This window comes from Salmo salar, chromosome ssa05 (assembly GCF_905237065.1).
Source record: "Salmo salar chromosome ssa05, Ssal_v3.1, whole genome shotgun sequence".
NCBI lineage: Eukaryota > Metazoa > Chordata > Actinopteri > Salmoniformes > Salmonidae > Salmo > Salmo salar.
This window is the reverse complement of record NC_059446.1, coordinates 56,912,502-56,932,000: the sequence shown is the minus strand read 5'-3', so window position 1 is coordinate 56,932,000 and position 19,499 is coordinate 56,912,502. Positions and strand designations below refer to the sequence as shown.

Below are 19,499 nucleotides of genomic sequence, written 5' to 3'. Positions count from 1 at the left end.
GCGCACTCAGTCTCAGTTAAAATCACCATTGAAAGGGTCGCGCACAGTACGTGTGGTTCTGAATCACTATTTAAAGGTAACACATACCACATTCATCATATGGTGTGATTGGTAAGATGTTTTCACCTTTTAATGGGGTTATTGTTGGCTAATCGGGTGCACCCTCCCCTGACAACTTTTTGGTGGTGTTGTCGACCAGCCACTTTGGTGCAGGTGAAAGGATTCAAGCCGAGGAAGACCTTAAACATTTGAGTAGAGATGCACTGCACTCCTTTTCAAGTGTGTGTTTTCCGCCTGCTTTTCTGAATAACATCAAATAATTTGTAAATGTAAACTGGTTTATGAGTGTGAAGAGGTGGCTATCTGCAAAATGTCTCTTGAGTTTTCTTCCTAACTATGTAAAGCTAGATATCTAGCTGGCCAGTTTCCACTTAAATTCAAATCATCAAGTTAGCTGGCTAGCTGAATTCGCACGTTTAAACATGGCAGACAAGGACCGCAATTTAGTAAACGCTGATGTCTCGGTGGATGAAGATTTAACAGACACTGGCAGCTACACAAATGCTGGAGATTCGTCATCCTGGGAAGAATTGCAGATTACCTGCGTAATGGGCCAATCCAGCCATACATGTCCGATCCAATGGTCGGAGATACATCGCCACCGAGCAGTAGTGGTTGTAGTGTGTATGGCTCCCTGGGCGAACCCCCCCTCCCAACAAAAAAAATAGCACCATTCTGCACTAACTTTAGTTTTTATTCAGACATTTGGAACAACACATAAATAATCATAACATTTAAAACGATATATATAAATAAGACTCATAAATATGAAAAAGTGACAAATATAAATACCAATAAAAAAGATAATTGAATTATTAGACTATTACCCTATTACTAACAAAAAACACGCAGTAGCCTGGGTAGCTCACAAACTAGAATCAGGGCGCCCACTCCGACAAGGTTAATTGACCCACAGTCACACACTGTGACATGATATCGTTGACATGATGTGCAAATGAGCGATTGAAAACCGATCGCGCAAATGTCACCATTCGGAATATTTATTAAAAAAAAAAGATTTTGCGGGGTGCCGCCCTGGGCGGCTGCCCAGGTCGCCTATGCCTAAATCCGCCACTGCCACCGAGGAGAAGAGATTACGACACCGACGAGTCAGAGGAAGAAAGACAGGAGGAGGGGTACCAGTCACAGACCCACCAAGGTAGTTTACCATAGTCTATCCACCTTGTTATGTTTAGGCTATATCTATGTTCTGATCAGTTCCCTCTCCAACTAGTCTGGAATCCATTAACCGTTACATCAGGTTGGGTTCCTGGCTAGGCTACTCTCCAAATCCAGAGGAAAACAAACGGAATGGAAGGGTGAATTTCAGTCCAACTCCAAAGTGACCTCATTCATGTCTTTTCCGATTTCCCTGAGCAGCAGGGGTGTATTCATTACGTCTTGCAATGGAAACGGTTGACTGTTTAAGAACCAACGGAAGCAAACGAAACGGGGCGGGACCTACCAGAATCTGTCCAATAGAAACTCTCGTTTTCCGTTTCGAATAAACGGTTTATTTTTTAAAACGTTTTGAAACAGAATAGCTTTAATGAATACACCCCAGGTCTTGACCCTCGGTGTATGTTGTACAGCCTCTGCCCAGAGGCCCAGGCTTTTTGTGGCACGCCCTATTGCAGCTCTGATCTCAGGATGCACAAAGATGTTTTTATATGTATGGTTCTGCACAGAGCTGGCTTTTGTGGCAGTCTATTAGATGCTCACCAGTGCTGTAGGAGCAACTGTTAAAGTCCCAATTTAAGTTATCTTAACTAGTTCCTGGTAGTCATCCACCATATTACATACTAGAAAATACTCTAGTGGTTAGTCTCTTGATTAGACTTTCTGTTCAATTAGTAAAATAAAACTGTAGGAAAGGAGATAGAGAAGAAGCCAGGATTATTGACATGCACACAGCAGTAGGCTCTTCTAGAAGTATACCATGCCTATTTTGGCTTTAGCCAAAACATGCAAACTCAGACAGCATTTATTTATCAGCAGATTCTATTTTTGTTTGCATAGTATACATTTTTTGTATAGGACAGGCACATCTTTCTGCTTTTCAACCCCTACTTATCTTGCATTTATCAAACAACAAACAAGACTCAATAAAGGTAAAAAGGAGCACTTTGTTTCCCTTTTATTATACTGTCACCTTCCAGTAATATGAATATAGGATTACTGGTTCAAGCCCCACTCGGGCTCTTCCTCTCTCAATCACTACATAACTGTGAATTGATAATCCCAGCGGTCTCAGGCCTTTGTTGGAACTGGAAGCCCTGTTCACTTTGATAGGATGCCTTTTAAAGAAAGAGGAAATCATGTCTCACTTTGTTAATGAGATCTTGGACCTCTTGGTTTCCCCTCATTTCCTACAGGCCTGGTTTTAACAAAAACATTCCCACCTTATCTTCATCTGCTACTGTAACTGCACTGGGGATATTATCTAGCTGGCTAGCAGATCCATTTAGCAGATATAAGCAAAACATGTTGGACTGACTTCATGAGCACGTCCCATTTGTTACTGTATGTTTGAAACGTCACAGCTGTTCTGGTAGCTAATCATATGTCACGTTACTTGAACCGCAGTTTCTATCATCATAGGAGGAACTAACGTTAGCAAGCTTTACATGCCACACTGAATAATCGGTAAACATTCTGGTGAAATCGGAAGATTTAACTTCACAGATAGGGGTGATCAAGTAGGTAAGTAACTAGCTAGGTGGTAGGTAGCTAGCTAACTTCATACAGCTAATGGTAACGGTAGCTAAAAGCTAACGTAGCTGTGAGCTACCTAGCTACAAGTTTCACTGTCGTATTTTGTCAATATTCGTGTGAAATTGATTGGACCATCACTTTTGTAGAAGTTCCATCTACAATTAAAATGGATTTCTATCAAGAGAATGCTGACATGAAAAGGTTTTGTTTGACCATGTTTGCTTCAAGGCAAGGATGTTAGCCATTCAGCTAGCTAGCCATTTTAGCTAGATAGCTATGGCAGCTTCCATGAGCGTTAACGTTAGACCACATAGTAGCTTGTTTAGGCAGTAGCTAGCTAACTACCCAATTACATTTATATTAGCCACATTATAACAAGGATATTGTTTTATATTCGTTTATGATTGGCTTCAAGAGCATTCTAGACCGTACATTATTTTCCTGTAACGCACGGTACATTAGCATGGTATAATTCAATGGCTATAGTTAATTCTTACATTTTCTATGTTTGAGCTGCTTTTTGATATCAAATGTCGAATTGAAAACATTATTGAATTCGATTTTCATAATAGCAAGCTAGGACTGATGGCTTGGTTATCTTAACTAGTAACTCTGTTTGGTTACCAAGGCAACTACTACAGCACTATAGTAAACTTGCTTGCTACTTCAGTGGATGTTGAACACATTTCTACCTGCACATGTGTTAAAGGTGCACTATGCAGAAATCACTGTGCCATTTCCTGTTTGCTAAAATTCTAATAGTTGGCGTAATTTAAGTTTAATGACAAAACAGTTTTGAGAATCATTGTATCATCTAAACTGCTGTGAAATATATTTTCCATAGCCAAACATATTGTATTTTCAGCTGTTTGAAGCTGGTGTACTAAACCGAGAGTAAAAGATGCAAAAACAAAACTTAAGAACGGAAGCATAGAAATAGCGTACATAGAACAGGTTTACTGCATACACTTGCTTTCAATGAGAACGACAGATCTATAACTCACATTTCTATGTGAATTTGGTCAGATCGCAGCTCAGGGCTCTATGCCCAACTCTGTGGAAGATTAGTTCCACTCCGCTAGCGCGTAGCCCCTCATTGATTAACCCTTACATAATGCTATTCATGACAGCATTGATCTGATACTTTATTCTATTGCCTCTGTTACTTGACACACAGGGTAAACGTAACCATGGAGGAACCAGGTGCTGATATAGAGGTGACTGTCAAAACTTTGGACTCCCAGAGCCGAAGTTACACTGTAGGTGGACAGGTACGTTCTCATTTCCAATGGAGCGCTTTTGCAGTAGCCTTACATACACTGGAAATAGGCACACAGCTGCAGCAAAGCATCTGTCAACACAGAACAGAAACGCAGCAAACAGCCAGACATCTTTGTCTATATGTGATCTATAGAATAACTCGTATAATAGGCTTACATCTGTGCATTATTGGCCTTGTAAGTCATGGAATAAGTGAATAAAACTGCACACTATTAGAACTCTTGAGTAACCATCATGTAATTGCTGTTAGCCGTTTGGCTGCTATGCACATCACCTGATAGATTGATGAAGCACCAGTGTCCTCTAAATACACCATAATCAAAGAGCAACAGAATATAATATATTGTTCACCGGCGGCCCGTGGCACCTTAATTGGGGAGGACGTGCTCATAGTAATGGTTGGAATGGAATGGAATGGTATCGAACACATCAAACACGTTTTCCATGTGTTTGATGCCATTCCATTCACTACATTCCAGCCATTACTATGAGCCTTTCTCCCCTCAGCAGCCTCCGGTGATATTGTTGTATAAGTTTACAAGATGTGTCATTTTCCTCTTCTAACATGGAAAAAGATGACCTCACAGCTTTTAGTGAATACTTTTGGATGATTCAGTCATCATATGATAGTATGTGCATCATTATTTAAGCATTTAGCCTACCCACTGGGCACACCACATCATTTCAATGTGGATACTTGGGTAATATTTGGTTGATGTTGATCAATGAGATTATGACCTATATTCACCCACTCAAAAAGACAGCCAAAAGTTAGTTGAATTTCAAATATGTTATCACTATGCTTTCAACCAATGGGAAAACAAATGTCAGATTTTTGGTTTAGTTGTCACCCACATGTCTATCACTGCGTTCTAAAATATAATCTACTTAATCCCCCCAAAATAATTATTCATCATGACTGGGCCATAAACAATAACTAGTAATGCTGTATAATCAAAAAAAGGTTAAAATCTCACCTTTTTGGTAAAAAAGTATTATAAGTTGCTGAGGTGTAGTCACTTTTGAGGACACAAGCTCAAGTACACAGTACAAATATGATCAAAATAAAATATTTGATGATGTATTTCCTACTCAACAAAACTGCATGAATATGACTTGTATGCTTTCTAAATATAGCATAATGAAATTATAAAATGACTAATATTTCACCTTCCTTTTAACTGTGAAATGCATATTTGTATGTTTAGTGTTTGGAAAATGTGCATGTTTTCTGAAGGTCTCTTTTGATCAAAACGTCTGCCCCAATCACTGTCAACGTCCCACAGAGCTTTAGCTTGGCTTCCTGAACTCGTTAGGATCTTACCTTTCATAACATATTCATCTTATCCACCTATGAAAGAAAAGTGTTGTTTTTTTTGTTTAAAATCTATAAATTATTTTACATCAATGGCTATAAATTGATCTCTGAATGTGCTACCTTGATGAAATCACCTTCTCCTGCTGCGCTAGGATGTTGGTTGCATGTAACGATTGTAGGCATGTGCGTGGTCCGTGGCTCAGTTGCTGTGATGTGGTGTTCAGCCAGGAGTTGATGGACAGTCCGAAAAGCGAATGAAATGGTAGGGGGTTTCAGATATCACACCCCACGTCACACAGGCTCAGTAATACTACTGTGTTGGTGTGAACCAGGGCTGTCGCTCAATGCAAGCCATTTCGATCTACGGTATCCACAGATCGATTTATAAGCGAACATGTCTGTCGGTACCAGAACCATGCAGGACCCCTAACCATCTAACAGGTTTTAAAAGCACAGCAAAGTTCAAATGGGAAAACAATGTCAGAAATGTTGTTTATTTATACAACAGATTGTGTTATCACTGTGCTTCATCTAATAGCAGAACCAAATGACCTGGATTGCAGTTTAGGTTACATTAAAAAAGACATGGGGCAAGTGATCAATTCTGTTTGAGATGTTACGCTGATTACAGCAATTGAGCATGCATAAAATAGCATTCAATCTTGAACATGAACAACTTATATGATTAACCTACATAAGACATTTAAAGTTACAGTAACCTCAATGTGGACATGGATGTTACTCATTTTAAGGTTGAATGTTACATTAGTTTGTAAGCGCCTTAACTTTAGGCTATTTACTGTATTACAAAAGCAGTATTGAATTGTTTTTGGTTGACAATGCAACCAAATATCAACATCTAAAGAAGATTTATCTACTGCTTGGATAGTTCCATTTGAGCCACTGGCTGAATCCTGTTCTTTAACTTTTATTTGGAGATGTGAATCTATGCAGTGCATTCGGAAAGTATTCAGAACCCTTGACTTTTCCACATTTTGTTATGTTACAGCCTTATTCTAAAATTGATTAAATTGATGAGGAAAAAGCCAATCTACACACAATACCCCATAATGACAAAGCAAAAACAGATTTTTGGAATTGCTAGCAAATGTATTAAAATAAAACTGAAATATCACATTTACATAAGTATTCAGACCCTTTGTTGAAGCACTTTGGTAGCGATTACAGCCTTGAGTCTTCTAGGGTAGGACGCTACAAGCTTGTCACACCTGTATTTGGGGAGTTTTTCCCATTCTTCTCTGCAGATCCTCTCAAGCTCCGTCAGGTTGGATAGGGAGCGACGCTACACAGCTATTTTCAGGTCTCTCCAGAGATGTTAGATCGGGTTCAAGTCCGGGCTCTGGCTGGGCCACTCAAGGACAATCAGAGACTTGTCCCGAAGCCATTCCTGCGTTGTCTTGGCTGTGTGCTTAGGGTCGTTGTCCTGTTAGACTGGGGTGAATGTTCACCTTCCGAGGACTCTGAGAAGGTTTTCATTAAGGATCTCTCGGTTCATCTTTCCCTCGATCCTGACTATGATATGACAAAGCCTACCATAGTCAGTGCAGATGGCAGTAGTTATGGGTTAGGCGTGTCCTACTACAGAAACAAGGTGGACAGTTAAAGCCAGTAGCTTATTGCTCTAGGACTCAGATGCAAAGAAGCACTATGCATAGATAGAAAAGGAGTGACTCGCAGCAGTCTGGGCATATGAGAAGTTTACCAGATATCTTTATGGCCTAGATACATTCACACTGCAGAGTGATCACAAACTTCTTATTCCACTAATAAACTGTGAAGACCTTGACTTAGTGCCTGTCAGAGACAGTTCATGCGCATGATGCGTTATAACCCTACAGCCAAGTATGTCCCGGGGGAAACAGCTTGTTATAGCATACACCCTTTCCAGACATCTCCAGTCAGCTGTTACACAAGATATCGCAGGGCTGACCAGTGAAATCGAGGCCTATAAGGATGCAGTTCATACAGCATGGCCTATCTCAACCAACAAGCTTGACGTCGTCAAGAAGCAGACACAAGATGCAGAGCTGCACATGGTGAAACACTGTGACAACAGGATGGCCTAAGTATGCCGCCAAAGTTCCAGACAAGGTGCAAGCCTACTACACCCCCCCGACAGAACCTCTCAACCTCACAAGGACTAGTGTTGTATGGTGATGGAATAGTAGTGCCACAAAACATGAGAACTGAAATGTTAAAGCGCATACACTATAGCCATCAGGACGTGGTGAAGTGCCGGGAGCGAGCTAGAGGTAGTGTGTGGTGACCTTGAATAAGTAAAAACAAGAAATGGTCAGGAAATAGTCAGTACATGCAAAGACTGCCATGAGGCTGAACCTACTCAGAGGAGGGAGACTCTGATCACCACTCCGCTCCCCAGTCGCCCATGGGAAAGAGTAGCAGCTGACATATGTGAACTCATCAAGCAAAACTACTTGGTAGTTGTGGTGTATTTTTCTATATATATAACTTACCTCAAAGACGTGTCAGGAGAAACTACAAGAGCTAAACTGAAGAACATCACCTGTTGGGGATGCCCAAATATTCTAATTACAGACAATGCTCCACAGTTCTCAGGTAGAGCTTTCACGCAATTCTCTAAGGACTATGATTTCAGACACATTACCACCAACCCTCCCTACGCCCAAGCAAATGGTGAAGCAGAGAGAGCAGTGCAGACAGCCAAAGGGATCCTGAAACAGGATGACCCATTCCTAGCACTCATGACCTACAGAGCAACAACACAGCCCAGCACAGCTCCGCATCTCAGTCCCCACCCTGGAGGTTAACCTATAACCAGTGTGGCCAGACCTCCAGCAGGTGAGACGTGTCGACCAATAGAGCAAAGCAGAGCTTCATGCGTGTCTACAACAACAGGTATAAAGTCAGAACCCCTTCCAGAACTCCAGCACTGTCACACCCTGATCTGTTTCACCTGCCTTTGTGCTTGTCTCCACTCCCTCTCCCAGGTGTTGCCCATCTTCCCCATTATCCCCTGTGTATTTATACCTGTGTTCTCTGTTTGTCTGCTGCCAGTTTGTCTTGTTTGTCAAGTCAACCAGTGTGTTTTGTTCTCAGCTCCTGCTTTTCCCAGTCTCTCTTTTTCTCGCCCTCCTGGTTTTGACCCTTGCCTGTCCTGACTCTGAGCCCGCCTGTCTGACTACTCTGCCTGACCCTGAGCCTGCCTGCCGACCTGTACCTTTGCCCCACCTCTGCATTGTTGACCTTCGCCTACCCTGTGCCTGCCTGCTGTCCGGTACCGTTGCCCCACTTCTGGTTTACTGACCCCTGCCTGCCTTGACCTGTCTTTTGCCTACCCCTGTTGGAATATTAAACCATTGTCAATTCGACGTGTCTGCGCTTGAGCCTTACCTTGATTCCTGATAAGCACGGAGTGAACGTCGCCGTGAAGCTGGACGACGAACAAGGCTGGTCAAAGACGGCTTCAGTGCTTCAGTGTGACACCCAGGTCATGCATGATCCAGACAGATACGGGAGTGCTGCGCAGGAATCCACGCCACCTGAAACCCCTCTGCAGTGCTTCAGAGACTTGTCAAAAGGGTGGAGAGGAACACCCAGAGTGTGACACGGAGTTGCACTTACCTATTCCAGATGCCGACCCACCTCCTGTCCCAGAACCACAGACTCCAGTACCCAGGCCTTCTCGTGGTACAGTTGTCAAACCACCAGACGGATACAGAGAGCATAACGCACAGCCTGCATTATGTGACAGAAGAACCCCACTGCAGCTATGAATGTGACTGGCAGTCCACCCAGCTCACCTTAGGGTAATCTATAGTTAGTGTTGAAGAAACAACTGTTTTTATGGAATGTTAAAGACAGAAAATGAGTTGATGTTTCATGAGTTGTTGAACTTTAAAGACAGAAAAGTTTGTTTATGAATTCATATGTTGAGGCAAGTTAATTACAGAGTGATGAACTATAAACATTGTGTTTTGACATTTTAGAAACACATGTCTTGGAAGGGTGATGTATTGGAACTATTTTGTTATGGCACAGGTATATTCATGACGTCATATAAAAGGTGATTGGGCAAGTCGCTCCGCGTGCATCCGTCGTAACAAGTCCAGTGAAGACGGTCTCCTGTGTTATGTTCCTTATTGTTTCATTAAAGTCAACCAAAGGGATATTTACCTCAAGATTCCTCACATAAAGCATAACACTACAGTGACCATGATAACATAACCTGGTGGTTGAAATTTCACCCTCAAAACAACCGTTTACGTTGATTCCTTTTTTCCGTATCCAATGCATTTTCCACGTAGGTTCCACGTCACGATTACATTGACAAATTACGTTGAAACAATGTTGATTCAACCAGTTTGTGCCCAGTGGGTAGTGACATTATAAAAATCATCTAATGATCAGATGTGCTTTTCAGCATTACATTTGGAACTTTATCGGTGTGACATTGCTAGTATGTAGAGAGAGAATTCAATAATGTCAGGCATATTCCATTAAGACACAAAGAACCCCTGAAACGTTGATCCGACTGCACCAATTGGACGCAGTGTTCTCTTTGTTCTCCTCCTCAAAACGTTATCTTCCAGACGCGAGTCAAATGAATATGCACAATATTGTTATTCAGAAAACAAGGACATCCTGTGAAGGTCTACCTATGAAACGCTCAAAACAGTTGAGTTTGCGTGTGGTATTGTGCAAGGGGTTTTTCCTGTTCAGGCTCACAGTCAGAAAACTCCTGGCCCTAATGCATACTACAAGGATAATTCATGACTTTGACACCACTTGGTAGTTACTGTAGCGCTGTGATGGTGTCTTACAAAACAAGAACATGTGGGATGTGCATTACCAGTGTAGACTGCAGAAATGACAGTCATATTGAAACCCATCCACCAACATGTGGGCTGATGGAGGGTGAGGAGAATAGGTGTAGAAGCAGGCCTATTTCCTAAAATTGGGTAAAAGCTTAAACACTTCCTACTTTAAAGGCCACCCACCCAAAAAGACTTATAGGTAATAATATTGACATTTTTTGGTCCCGCTTCATAGACCATGGAACAAAACGTTTTGGTATGTGGGCCTTTGGACTATGTGGGATGGTGGAAAGTTGTGCTAACAAAAAAGGGGTTAATGATTACCACAATCCTAAAACGTTTAAAGCTCAATCCGGACACAGAAAGATCAAGCCCAGAAAGAGCGCTCAATTACCAGGTTTCTTTTAGGCCTCAAGTTGATTTGAAGTAGTTCAGGTATGTTAGAGGCCAAGGAAGTGTATTCGTTCTTGCTCTTTGTGAATGGGTGGTTGGGTCAGCTCTTCACCCCCTGCTCCCAACCAGTCCTCCTATCTACAAGCAGTCTCAATACCCAACAGGTAAGAGAGAGATGCAGATGCAATATCTGTTTTTAGCACTATTGACCTATTAATTAGGTTACTATGCACAAGCGATGATATATCAAAACCTCATGAGCCCTTCATGATGATTCTCAAAGGATTATTTTGGTCTTTAATTTATTTACAAAATATGTGACCCATAATTACGTTTTATTATATTTAACCTTAATTTATAAAGGGAGTCAACATTGGGTTACACACACATACAAGGAGTCAACTTTGAGTTAAAACATACAATGAGTCACTTTTACAAGTGAGCCCTGGAAACATCATACAAAATGCAGTTTGCTGTACAGACTTCCCACCATATGTGGTTTGATTTGAAAGAATGTGGTAATTGGAGTCCTACAGTATATGGTTTACAGAAAATCCACGTTTCACAATTCATACCTTTTTTCTGTAATGGCTGGATATGGACAGCACCTCAACAAAGGGTTTCTCAGTTTCAGATGTAGTTTTTGACTTATTTCACATTTATGGCATTGGCCTTTCACTTGTCATCTTACACTTTCCCCACCCACTGTTTTCTCTCACTGGTGGTCATTTTTTTGTCAGTAATGTCTTAAAATAGATGTTTTCTTTCCTATAATTCTGCCCCTCTATCTTTTCTTCCTTTCTCTCTCTCTCTCTCTCTCTCTCTCTCTCTCTCTCTCTCTCTCTCTCTCTCTCAGTATCTTGGCAAATGGTACTTTGTTGCAGCGGCTGGTGTGAAGGAGTCGGATGTTCAGACAGATGGACAGCACTGTGTTTCACCTGAATGAGACCTCTGAAAAGACACTACTGTTGACCGGAGCCATATGCGTGTAAGAGACCAGGGATAGCTGACACACAATCATACTGGCAGAGAAGCCCACTCGGGGCATGCCCCAATAATCTCTCCTTCCTGAAGTGTGAGCTTGTTCACTACTCCCCAGGAATGTAAAAGCATTGGATTTGGATATGCACGGGCTAGAGGGAGTTTCTTTTAACAGTAATGAGAAACGGAAGAAGAGAGAGATTATTTGGAACATGTCCTTGGTCTGTTTCTGACCCAGATTTTACCCAGTTGTACACAGTTCAGGCTTAATTACACCCTATATGGTGTTGCAATGCTTGTGGACTATTCTACCCTGACTAACATTTTCAAAGTATTGGAGAACGTCAGTGTTATTTACAAAATTACAGTAGAAGCTGTCTGTGTGATAATGCACATATGTTTCAATTTTAGGGGTGTTCATTGCATTATGAAAAACTGGACCTATACTATTCAGTCTGGCAAAGATGATTTGACATCACAAGGTAACTCACAACCACTCCCACTAACTTAGGTGCCACTTTTATTTAGAGTTTTGTTCTCTTATCTCAGACTTTGAATGGGCCAGTGAGTATCTCGGCCCATAGGAAAAGTATTGGGACAGTGACTCGTTGTTGTTTTGGCCCTGTACTCCAGCACTTTGGATTTGAAATGATACAATGACTGAGGTTAAAGTGCAGACTGTCAGCTTTAAATTGAGGGTATTTTGATCCATATCGTGTAAACCGTTTAGAAATTACAGCACTTTTTGTACATCGTTCCCCCATTTTAGGGGACCAAAAGTATTGGGACATATTCACTTATGTGTATTAAAGTAGTGCAAAAGTTTAGTATTTGGTCCCAAAGTTAGAGACACACACAAATATCATATCCCCAAGACATGATAACCTCTCACCATTTCAATATCAGGAGAGGTTAGCATGTTTTGGGGGGGTATGAGAGTTAAGCCTCTAACTTTCTCACTCATTATCCGTAATCCTGGTAGCATTCACATTAATGCAGAAATGTTTAGTAACATATTCTATTATATACAATAAAAGTGACTCCAAAATGACACTACATTATTTACATTATTTACCATTTAATTTCTATTGGGTACAAAATCATCTGAAACGCAAACAACAAGTGTAGCATCACGAGCTTGGTGTAGTCAGTGCATGCTATGAATGTGGGACCAAATACTTAACTTTTTACATATAAGTGAATTAGACCCAATATTTTTGGTCGCCCAAAATGGGTGGACTATGTACAAAAAGTGCTGTACTTTCTAAACGGTTAACCCGATATGGTTCGAAATACCCTCAAATTAAAGCTAGCAGTCTGCACTTTATACAGAGCCAAAACAACAAAAAATGTGCCACTGTCCCAATACTTTTGGAGCTCACTGTATGTGTGAACAAAACTTGAGCAAAACTATGTTAGCCCATTGAATAATTAATTCCCAGTTGGTTTGACACAGGCAGGCCTGAGCTGCAGACTCTAGTGTGGAGTGGAGAGTGGCTGAACTGCAACCAGTGTATCCTGCTGCAGGAGATGGAGTGTCACTTGGACCCACTAGAGAGACACGACACCCTCAACAGATTCATGCTTTACGGTCAGCCCAGGAGTCATCAATGATTCCATACTGTGATGGAATACCAGGAATTGAAGCAAAGCTGAGAAAATCTAAGAATTGAGATACATACTATTATTAATACATCACATTGCTGTTTAATTAATTATTACATGCATACAATGTACATATTACATGTTATGTGTTTTAAATTGTATAACAAGGACATGGTATAGCTGCCCAAAGGGTTAATGTGCTTAGAGATGCAAACAATGTTTGCACTCTAAGTGGTCCTCAATGAAAATGGTATATTTTTCTTTTTACCAGCTCGTGACAGTGCCTTATTGGATAATAAAGTGGTGAAGGCGTTTCGGACCCAAATGGCTTGTAAAAATATGGATAGATTTGTCCGTCTCCCTCAAGAGAAAGGTTTGTGGTTTTGGTACATAATCTAACCTCACTATAGAACAAATGGACTTGGACCACCAGAGAAAATATATATTTTCTAATTTCTAAAATAGCATATGTCTCATTGAACTGTTTTATTTACATATGTGTGTGTGTTTCTTTTAGATATATATATGTATATGTGTGTGTGTGTTTCTTTCAGAGCTTTGTCATTTGAATAAGGCGTAGCACTGAGGTAAGAATCTAAATTATGTTTTACTTTTATGTTTATGCACTTATCACTACTGCTCTTCCATTTTGTGGTTATTAGATTACATTTGCTCATACACAATCTATTACAGGCTGCCTGATATTTGTTGGAGTCTTCAATCAAGATCATGCTATGCATCGAAATAGGTTTCCTTTTTAGAGTTTATTATTAGCGTATTGCCCACTCTAACTTTGATCTAACTCAGAAACATGGAACTAATTCAAATGAAGAACTCTCCTCTCATTTCCCATGTGTAATAGTAAAACAAATAAACAGAAAAAAAGAACAGCTATTCAAAGTCTATTCCAAAGTCTCAGAATGTTTTAGAATAGCACTAGTGACCCAGGCGTAGACTTCTAAATATTTTCCATCGCTCATTTAAACTTGCAGTGACATGGTACAAAGAAGGGCCTATTTCCAGGGAAATATTTCACTTTCACGCGTTTCTCTTTTTGTGAGAGATGACTTAACTGTCATGGTTCACTGAACTGCATTGTTCCACTCTTCGCCTACCTCCATCAATGGAGGCTGCTGTGTGAAGGATGGCTCATAATAATGTCTGGGATGGAGTCAATGGAAAGGTATCAAACACCATTGACTCCATTCCAGCCATTATTATGGGCAGTCCTCCCTTCAGCAGCCTCCGCTGACCTCTATCTAAATACCATTCATCAATTTAGAAAAGAATCCAGGGCTAGTTTACCGGGGGAGTAGCCGCCCACGTAGTTACACTGACAGTGCAGGGGAAATTCCCATGATGCTGCTGACAGAGCAGAGGCTCAGAGCACACAGTCGTTCACAACTAGAGTGGTCATCCACAGTTCTCTTCTTCATTTGCTCTAATGTAATATAACACAGGGTGACTGAAAGCAGAAACGGTGAAATTTGCTTTCACCTGTCCTTTTTATTTCTTGTAAGGTTATTTCTTTGACCTGCAGTTCAAAAGTCAAGAAAATATAGGTATATGAAGGGGTAGACTAGGGATTTGGGGTGCATCGGATACATTGTACATGTCATTTTTATGGCTTAAATACAATAACATTTGAGTCCAGACTCCCGTGTCTGGTCCTATTAAAAACACCTACAGTATACACTACATTGGCAATAAACCTCTTCCAATACAAGAGAGAATTGAAATTGAGAATTCTTTGAGTTAATAGTTTCTCAAAATGATGTCAAAGCCATTGATTGATGTAAAATAGCGCCACTTTCATCTGCACCGTCATCAGTAACAAAGCACCATGTCCAGTCAATATATTTGACATCAGGCGATGTGGGTTTTTACTTGTAGCCTCAAGGAAAAGTCAAACAGTGGTGTCCTTTTTGCTTATGTAACATTTTGAATCCTATGCTGTAGCTCTGGACTCGCATTCATAAAGCAGAGCAGGAGTGCAGATCTGGGATCAGTTTCGCCTTTCAGATAATGAATAAGATTACATAGATAGGGAACCTGATCCTATCAGCACTTCTACTCTGAGAAGCTTTATGAATAAGGGCCCTGGTTAGAAATGATTGACATACCAGTGGTTGCTACCAGTGCCAGGAGACAATCAATGGCTGAGTTAGACAAAGTCAACATGTAGCTAACAATGTCACCATTCAAGTACCTCTGTGTTTCAACTATGCCCGGGGCTAATATGAATGTCAGAATATATCCTGAAACCATGATGAAATCCTTGTCTGTCTCCCTCCCCCTCTCCATTTATCTCTCTGGTTTACGCACTTTCAAAGGTTTGTGACGCACCAACATGAAGTCACTTGACTTCCCAGAGACACTTAGGCATGAAACAACTTGTTGACCGACAGAAAGTACAGAGTACAGTGTGAGAATTTACTTCCTGTCTCCGTCAGAATGACTTTAGATTCTTACCTTTCTCTCACCTGTACGGTGTCCATAATAGGACAGCCTCAATCTCAGCAGGACTTGTTTCAATCTCAGTAGGACTTGTTTCAATAAGTTAGTATAGTCACAGTATGGCTGAGATTCTATTCCCAGTGTGTTCCTCTTCATTTCAGTATAGTTTCTCAAATATCAATGCCATTTACAGTATATGAAAACATATCTTGTTAAGCCCAAAAATAGGCAGTCAAACTCCCCTGCATAATATTTCATTACTGTCAAACGATGGTTCTTCCAGCCCACCTCTAACACAGCTGATTGTTGTTGAGCAGTTCACTAGTTATATTGATGAGCAGTTCACTAGTGAAACACTAATCAGGCGGTAGTGCTGGGCAGAAGCACCCTTTAGTTCTCCCTGACCAGGAATGGTGACCGCTGATATATGCCAATATTGAGCCAAACACATCTACGATGCTGTACAGATTGAAATCCATGATCTAAAACTGGACAGAAACTGATCCATGATCTAAAACTGGACAGAAACTGATCCATGATCTAAAACTGGACAGAAACTGATCCATGATCTAAAACAGAACAGAAACAGATCCATGATCTAAAACAGAACAGAAACAGAATAGAAACTGAACAGAATGTGATTAGATGGATGCCAGAGGGTTTCTGCTTTCAACAACAGCAGTGCCTGAACTTCTGCATTTCAGGAAGATGGGGAAAAGACTTAAAGGCTAACATGATTGAAGGCCTTGTCTGAGAATTTTGCATGCATTGGGTAAGCACCTAAACCGTCTGTGGCATGTGAAGAAAAGCACAGGTTGATTGGGGATGCCCCATAGAGCAAGAAACCAAGAACAGGAAAGTTACATAGAAATCTACAAACAAACGTTCTCTCGCTCTCACTTTTGCTGTCCACTTTCTAAAAGTTACTTTCAGTCCTGTTTATGAAATCAACAGTGTTCAACTTCACGCATCTGCATTTCCATACCCTATGTATCAGGAATCAAGGTAAGACCCAAGTGCAGGACTGTGTGAAGTAACAATGTTTAATGACCGGTCAAGGCAGGCACGATAATCCAGAGTAGAGGCCAAGGTACAGGACGGCAGGCAGGCAGACGGGCTCAGAGTCAGGACAGACAATGGTCAAAACCAGGAGGGCAAGAAAAGAGACTGGGGAAAAGCAGGAGCCGAGAAACAAAACGCTGGTTCACTTGACAAACAAGACGACCTGGCAACAGAGAACACGGGTATAAGTACCCATGGGATAATGGGGAAGATGGGCGACACCTGGAGGGGGCGGAGACAAGCACAAGGACAGGTGAAACAGATCAGGGCATGACTATGGCTATTTCCATGCCCTATGTATGTAAAGTCAGATTGAGTCACTGTGGCTGCCAGCTGGTTTATGAAACCATGAAGAAAACTCCCTGTCATGTTTTTGTACCTGTCAAACCCACTGACACTGACCTATAAATATGTGTGGGAAATCACATGCCCCCACATCTGTCAATGTTGTGCCTGACTCATCTGTAGCCTTACTAGCCTATAGTTCCTCGCCACAGGGATGATAGTGGTTCTGTCACCTTCTCTTTGCCTGTATTGTCATACTTCAGTAAACGTAAAGATACCTTAATAGAAAATGACTCAAGTAAATGTGAAAGTGAACTGAATTTGAAAACTGAATCTAAATGCATTTGAGATTTGATAGTTTGCAAACTTAATACACAGACAATGAATGCAATATCCACCACATTGAAACAGAATATATAAATATTGAATTTGAATATTCAATTAAGTTGTAATATCATTTTAAAAGTGAATGCAATATTCATTCAATTAATTTTTCAAATCAGGAAATACAAGTTACATTTATTAATTCTATGAATAAATTTGTGCATTGCAAATGTAAAATTATTGCATTTGAATTCAGTATCTTAATGCAAATAAAAAAATGTTGAATTCAAATATAGTTTCTGTTGTCATTGAAATCGCTTTGTAATTGCTCCAGTCGTTCCTTTCCTGCTCCGCATCCAAAATGTACTTTTGGGTGTCAGGGAAAATGTATGGGAGTAAAAAGTCCATATTTTCTTTAGGAATGTAGTGTTAAAAACATTTTGAAATGGTAAAGTAATCAACATAATTTTTTTTAAAACAGCTGAAAATCCGATGTTTCCATGTCAAACGGATTTGTCTTCTGTGATGCATATAAAGTGTAATATTCGGATGCAAAGTCAAAATTGAATACATTTTAAACTATATCTGACATGGTGCAGGTGTCTTCTTTTTTTTAAGACCATAACCAATGTGTGTGAGGTGTATGCTTTGGTTTCAAAGTAGATTTGTTTAAGACTACCAAGAACACTCTGTGACCCTGATTTAGCCCACTGCAGTAAAAAGTAGTGCTTCAAAGTATTTTTCTTAGGGTAAATCCATTTTAATTCAATCGCTTTTTGACAGCATCCCTTTTGATTTAAACAAAGCTTTTCATACATGTACGCCACCATACCATGAAACATCCATGTCTTCATCACCGGAAAATATAGATGATGTAAAATTGGGTCTAAGCTACAATTTATGGGGGGAAAAAAATCTGAGTTTATGCATTCAAACTCAAACGTTTGAGGTTCTTGTGTTGTGCCCGCCATCAGTTGAGACACAACATGCTCTTGAATACAGGATGGGTGTAATTTCAATCATATAAATATTATTCATAGAATGGACATATCCCTTCAGACCACTGCAATTTAGCTGGTACAGCATTGATATTTTAATTGAATTGACATTTTTACTTCTAATTACTACTACATAGATCGTCACCGGTCCACCAACTGTTGAATGTAAACTTACATTTCTATTCTATTATCTATAGTTCTATGATTTCAATAGGTTTCCTATGGAAGATTGACAGTATCATTTAAAAAATATATTCCCATTCAAGACAAAGGAGATGATTGTGGACTACAAGAAAAAGGAGAACCGAGCACACCACCATTCTCATCGACGGAGCTGTAGTGGAGCAGGTTGAGAGCTTCAAGTTTCTTGGTGTCCACATCACCAACAAACTAACACGGTCCAAGCACACCAAGACAGTCGTGAAGAGGGCACGACAAAACCTATTCCCCCTCAGGAGTCTGAAAAGATTTGGCATGGGTCCTCAGATCCTCAAAAGGTTCTACAGCTGCACCATCGAGAGTATCCTGACGGGTTGCATCATTGCCTGGTATGGCAACTGCTTGGCCTCCGACCGCAAGGAACTACAGAGGGTAGTGTGAACGGCCCAGTACATCACCGGGAAAAGCTTCCTGCCATCCAGGACCTCTACACCAGGCGGTGTTAGAGGATGGCCCTAAAAATTGTCAAAGACTAAAGCCACCCTAGTCATAGACTGTTCTCTCTGCTATCGCACGGCAAGCAGTACCGGTGCGCCAAGTCTAGGTTCAAGAGGCTTCTAAACAGCTTCTACCCCCACGCCATAAGACTCCTGAACATCTAATCAAAAGGCTACCCAAACTATTTGCATTGCTCCCCCCCCCCCCCCTTTACACTGCTGCTACTCTCTGTTATTATCTACCTACATGTACATATTACCTCGACTAACCGGTACCCCCTGTATATAGCCTCTCTATTGTTATTTTACTGCTGCTCTTTAATTGTTACTTTTATAAAAACATTTTTAGGTATTTTTCTTAACTGCATTGGTTAAGGTTAAGGGCTTGTAAGTAAGCATTTCACTGTAAGTTCTACACCTGTTGTATTTGGCATATGTGACAAATAAAATGTTATTTTATTTTTATTCTCCGGTGTGTGAACTTTCGACCATCTTTTTGCACCATTTGAAAGTTGAAAATTGTATTCCCATTTTAGTACATTTATCA

At 40.6% G+C, this 19,499-nt stretch overlaps 1 long non-coding RNA gene across 3 annotated transcripts; it reads left to right on the top strand.

Annotated features, from left to right (window-relative positions):
* Positions 1-30: 30 nt before the first annotated feature.
* Positions 31-17,589, top strand: LOC106605216 (uncharacterized). 3 transcript variants are annotated; one of them, XR_006769913.1, is made up of 8 exons: positions 31-76; positions 3,953-4,046; positions 11,441-11,572; positions 11,977-12,047; positions 13,022-13,156; positions 13,442-13,543; positions 13,725-13,757; positions 13,864-17,589. It is a non-coding gene; the product is annotated as an uncharacterized lncRNA (long non-coding RNA). The 3 variants fall into 3 exon arrangements; XR_001328808.2 differs by lacking the exon at positions 31-76 and adding an exon at positions 2,501-2,763; XR_006769912.1 differs by lacking the exons at positions 31-76; positions 3,953-4,046 and adding an exon at positions 8,508-10,748.
* The last annotated feature ends 1,910 nt before the right edge of the window (positions 17,590-19,499 follow it).